Source organism: Macrotis lagotis, chromosome 3 (genome assembly GCF_037893015.1).
Source record: "Macrotis lagotis isolate mMagLag1 chromosome 3, bilby.v1.9.chrom.fasta, whole genome shotgun sequence".
In the NCBI taxonomy this organism is placed as follows: Eukaryota; Metazoa; Chordata; class Mammalia; order Peramelemorphia; family Peramelidae; genus Macrotis; species Macrotis lagotis.
The window spans coordinates 122,286,586-122,292,585 of NC_133660.1; the positions used below are offsets into that span (position 1 = coordinate 122,286,586).

Sequence of the window (6,000 nt, forward strand, 5' to 3'; positions counted from 1 at the left end):
AATCATTGAAAGAAGTTGCTGAAGAATGTGAGGTGGGAGTCAGAGAAAGAACTGGTATCTATGAGTGACAACAAATTGTCTATCCTCTCTGAAAGACAATGGAGAATAGGAGAAAATCCACAAGGATATTTTCCAATTTCTAACAAAAGAAAGAATCTATATAATATGGATCATTAAGCTTGTCTTTGATTCATGACAAAACTCTACCAGGTATCATGAACTAGTAACAGTGATGCCAAAGAGCTAACAGATCTCGACCAAGAACTGATCAGGTGAGGTTGTCAGTAGGTCAAGGGACTATTGATTTTTAATAAGGCTTTTGACAAAGTCTCTGACTCTCCCCTTGAGAAAAATAAGAATAGATATGAGTTAGCCCATTAGGTAGATTCAGAATGTGTTGAATGGCTGATCAGCCATTTGGGATCCCAAAGACTAGACATTAATGAACTGGAGAATGGGTTGAATGGCTGATCCCAAAGACTAGACATTAATGAACTGGTACCAACTTGGAATGGGATCTCTAGGGCAGTACCCCAAAGAGTCTACATTTAACCTTGTGCTTATTAACATTTTTATCAATGACTTGGATAAAGACATAGATGATTAATTTATAAAATGCACAGTTGACACAAAATCAAAAGTGATAGCTGGCAAGTTTTATAATAAGTTCTGAAAAGATCAACTGATTAGAATGTTGGGTCAAATTTTATAAGATAAAATTTATATTTGGGTTTAAAAAGAGGCAGCTAGGAGATACAATGGTTAGAGCCTTGAATCTGGAATCAGAAAGGTCTGAGTTCAAATCCAACCTCAGACACAATAGCTGTGTGACTCTGGGTGAGTGACTTAACTTTTATTGGTCTCAATTTCCTTGTCTGTAAAAAAACCTTCCAGAGTTGTTTTGAGAATAAAATGAGTTATTTATAAAGTTCTCTGAAAACTTAGTTTGGGAAGACTTCACAGGGAACATGATGATTTTCTTTGAGTGTTTGAAGGATTAATACAGGGAATGGAGTTAGGCTTGTTCAGTATTGTGCTAGAGGACCAGAGATAGATGAATAGAAGCTCCTAAGAAGTAGATAGAGACTCAATGTAAGGACAAATTTTTGAACATTTACAATTGTTCAATAATAGAAAAGGTTGTTTCAGAAGCAGCACCTTCCCCTCTTTGAAACACCATTCCTAAGTATGCTGTAGTGGGATTCCCCAGTGAGGTAGAGGCTGATACAAATGACTTCTGGTGACCCCTTCCAAGGCTGAGATTCTGTGATTCTGTCAACTTTACATTTCCCTCCATTCTGAGCCCTGTACACAATAGTTTTTAATAAATACTTATTGAGTTTAGGGCTGGAAAAGCAGACCTCACTCACCTCCATTTCTCTAGAAGCTTGACAAAACACCCAATTTTTTCTCCAACTGTCTCAAGCCCAACAAAATAGGAATAGTAGAGGAGAGTAACTTAATAAGATTTAATATTTATATAAGACTTACTAATGTGTTAGATACTGTGCAAAGAACTTTATAAATATTGTCCTTTATAAATATTTGATCCTCACAACAATCCTGGGAGGTAGGTTCTATTATTATCCCCACTTCACAAATGAAGAAACTGAGGCACACAGAGGTTCAGTGACTTGTTTTATTTAAACTCTGGCCTTCCCTGATTCCAGCATATACTCTAAAGAACTTGCAGTGAAGAGGCAATTTTTAAAATCCAAAGTCCGCATCAGGAAGTTTGTTCATCTTAATTTCCTGTTTAGTGAAGGACAGAGAGAAAGTAAAACAAATATAAAATAAGTTTTGGTCTCCAAAGAGCAAACTGATGGAGACCTGAACTACAGTGGTGGTAATGGGAAATAGAAATGGGTAGTAGTTGGGGAGACCCACTCTGAGGTATTAGAGGTTAAGTCTAGGGAAGAAAAAAGAAATTGGCAGAGTGTGGTTTTTAAGCCTAGGATAAAAAGATAAATTACAATGTAGGAAGGAGTAACAACATATATTTTTAGGAACTGCCAGTGGAACATGCAGGTAGAGATATCTCCTACAGGTAGTTTTAATTTATCGGACTGGAGTTAGGGGAAGTTTTCAGGGTTGAAAGTAGAAATCTCTTTTGAACTAATCCTGAGTCCTTTTTTCAGTCATTGTACAAACCATTATTAAACACTCACTATTGCACTAGCTATTGTGCTGAGCTTAACAGTTAAGGGTAACCAAAAAAAAAAGCAAAATCAATCCCTACCCTCAAAGCATTCCCATTCTAGTGGGGGAGACTTATCCATAAATAGTCACACATAGGATATTCTCAGAGTAGATGAAAGGTATTACAACCAATAGCCCTTGGAAGAACCCAAAGAAGCCTCCTGCCAAAACTGGTATTCTAGTTGATTTTTGTTTGTTTGTTTTTTTGCAAAGCAATAGGATTAAGTGACTTGCCCAAGGTCACACAGGTAATTATTAAGTGTCTGAGGCCAGATTTGAACTCAGGTACGTCTGACTCCAGGGCCAGTGTTCTATTCACTGCACCATGTAGGTGCCCCTTCTAATTGATTCTTGAAGAAAACCATGGATCTCAGAGACACAGGTGAAGGAGTACATTATAGGCATAGTGGACATGCCAAGTACCAAGGCACGGGGAAAGGAAATGGAAGAGCAAGTAAGCCAACATGCCTGAATTTCAGAGTATGTAGAATGGAGAAAAACTAATAATATCTTTAATGTAGGATACAGACCAGTTGTGAAAAACTTTGGATGTCAAACAAAGAACTTCAGGAAAGTCTAGGTTAGTTTGCAGCTGTTTGTTTCTTATGGAAACTGACATTCACATAGAAGATGCTGATGGCAGCCCCTTCTTCTGAAACTTATAGGCAAAAAGTAATTTCTTATAGACAATATAAATATATATGTTTATATAATTTATATGCAATCTATATGAATATAACCAGATCCAACTGGAACTGTAGAAATTCATTGCCCCCACCAGCCCTGTTCAGTTTGCTAAGTGCTTTTATGTAGAACACAATGCATTCAATGTTTTCATCTTTCCATAATTCTCTATAAAGTTGGTCACATTTTAACAGCTTTAGAGTCCATTTTCAAAAATGTTCAAAATTTTAGCTGTGAGTGAGAACACTATGATCTGGGCCCATTCAAAATACAACATCCTCCAAAGAGCTATGAGAACTCCCTTGGGTCTCAGTCCTTTCACAGGAATGTCCTTCAATTTCCACTCCACTTTTCTTTAGATTTAGAGATAGTTAAATGTTTTATTGTGGACATTCCCAAATAATTCCAACAGATTATGCAAATTGCCTTTGATCTTATAATATAGACCCAATTATTAAGTTACATCATTTTAATATGATTAATCTTCTCCTAGCCAAGGATAATTTTTCTAAATTTCCATACTGTAGTTTATGAGCATTTGTTGACCATAGTATGTTTTGTTTTGACCTAATCTTTCTACAGGAAAAAAATTAAGAATAGGTAATACTGCTATCATTCAGGGTGATAGAAAATTGACTCTGGGGCTAACTGTCCAAATCTTTACACTGTTCATAAGCAAAAGAGTTCTCTGTTCTTATTACGATGTATGTACATTATATATTATGAAACCACCACAGAGTTCTGATAGATCCCTGAGAGTGTATGCCAGTTTTTTCTAGCATTTTCCATATAATTTCTAGCTTTATAGCAGCAATTTTGATTGTGTTTGTAATATTTTAAAAATATTTATCAACTGACAAACTAAATCATCCATCAAAAATCAAGGGTAAATCATAATGACAAATAGAATGGTTGATTTGATATTAAATATTGTTTAGATCACATGATATTTTTCCACAGTTTTTCAAGAAATATCATTTCTTAAGTTTCCTTAGTGCACAGTGGGTACTGATCTGGGTAGCAGCAGTATAGTAGAGATAGAATGCATCTAAGACCTGGATTTAAACTCTGCCTCTGATATTTACTAGTTATATAATCACTGGCAATGCATTTAACTTTTAGTTTTTTCATTTATACAGGGGCTATACTTTAGACTGCCTCACCTAGTAGGATTATGATATCTCAAATTAGATAATGTTGTGTAAGATATTTTGCAATCTTTGAAGTGTTATATGAAATATTTGTTATAATTCCCTTTTAAAGAGTAATATTATAGGGGCAGCTAAGTGGCGCAGAGCACCAGCCCTGAAGTCAAGAGTACCTGAGTTCAAATCTGACCTCAGACACTTAATAATTACCTAGCTGTGTGACTTTGGGCAAGTCACTTAACCCCATTTGCCTTGCAAAAAACAAACAAACAAAAACAAACAAAAAAAGAGTATTATTATGAGGACAAGGATTGTTTCTTTTTATGAAATACTTAATATGGTGACTAGTATAAAATAGTGGCTTGATAAATACTGAGTGAATGAATTATGAAAATGGTTAAAAAAGAGAATCAAACTCTTCCTCAAATATGCACTTGTGTTTTGGGTTTTAATAGTTACTCAGTAAGCAACACATCATATAACTTAATCCAATCCAATAAATGTTTATTAAGCTTCTCCTATTTGCCAAGCTAAGTGCTAGAGATAAAATTAATAACAATGATAATAAATAAAATAGTCCTTGCTTTCCAGGAACTTACAATCTAATTGGGGCAGGGGGAGGGAGACAAAACCAAAACCAAAAAGATTCAGGAAAGTAGGGGTAGGGGAGAAATACTATGGGTAATTCAATTGGAGTTGAAATCAGGAAGAGAAACAAAATCACATAACAATGGTAAGTTAAATATTTTGGATGATTTAAAAAATATTTTCTCCATGAACTTTCCACTTCCTCAGTAACTTCTGAGGTCTTCTGCTCTCCAGAGAATCAATTGTTAATTAGCTACTTGTATTGGTCTTTCTGCCTAACTTTCAGAAATTCCCCCATGCAAAGATCTTTCTTTCCATGCCCTCCATGCCCTTAGGGAGATGAACAACTAGTATATTGGTTGGGATAAAATGCTAATTATTTATAGAAACAGTCCTTACAAAGTGGTATTTTTTTTGTGTGTGGAAAAGGCAAAGCACTCAGCAATCCATCTGCAGCTTCTTTGGTAGGTAAAAAGCTTTGGCAGGAAAAAGAAAAGTGTACCGAGGTTAAGATTCATGCTTGATTAAGCAAATTTGGTGGAATAACTGTGTTGCTTCTTTTTCTTTTCATTCTTAAGAGTTAGGAGATATACTAATTTGATGATCTCTTAAGCATCCTTCCAAGTTCCCTGATTCCATTCTCTAAAGATAAAAATCAAATCAAATTATTTCATAGCCCTAATGTTCTGTTATTTCTGAATGATTTTTACTCTGTTTACTTTATCCCTGTTGTCTAGTGAAAGACTACAATATATTCAAACCAATTTAGGGGAACATCTAATAGTTGCAGAATACTGTATTTCTTTACAATTGACATTTTTCTCAGAAGACATAGGTCTTCTGGGTCTAGAAAGCAATTTGTGTTTTATAAGGAAAAAAATCCCTTTATAAGTCCATGAGCAAAATTACTTCCAAGGCTGGTTTTTATGTGTCTGTATGATACATAATAATATGCCCCCCTTTGGAATTTTGACTAAAATATTTATTGATCATCCAATACTTAGAAGTCCAAGACATGGTTTTTTGTCTGTCATCACAGGAAACCTGAAAATAAGCAAACAAATATAAGTCCTATTTATGACATCATCATGAAAACACAACTTAAGATTTCATTGTTTAAAAACAGTGTTCTAAAATCTCAAAAGATATCAGTATTCATAGAAGTGAATAAATCTAGCTAGGAAGTCCTTGAGAATGTGATGGTATTTGAATGCTGCTTAAAAATCAAAAGATAATGATAAAGAAGGTAAAGTTTACATTGTTGAGAGCAAGAAAAGTAACATAGGAGAAAAGGTTGCTTTAGTTTTTAATTTTTGTAATTTTGTAGAAAATCAATTTTCAGAGGAAATTTATGCATCTGTACACTTAAAAATAAAAAATT

General features: G+C 34.5%; 1 protein-coding gene across 1 annotated transcript in view; it reads left to right on the forward strand.

Annotated features, from left to right (window-relative positions):
• The window catches only part of TTC29 (tetratricopeptide repeat domain 29), a 287,488-nt gene that overhangs the window by 139,430 nt on the left and 142,058 nt on the right, over window positions 1-6,000 (forward strand). The window lies entirely within an intron of this gene.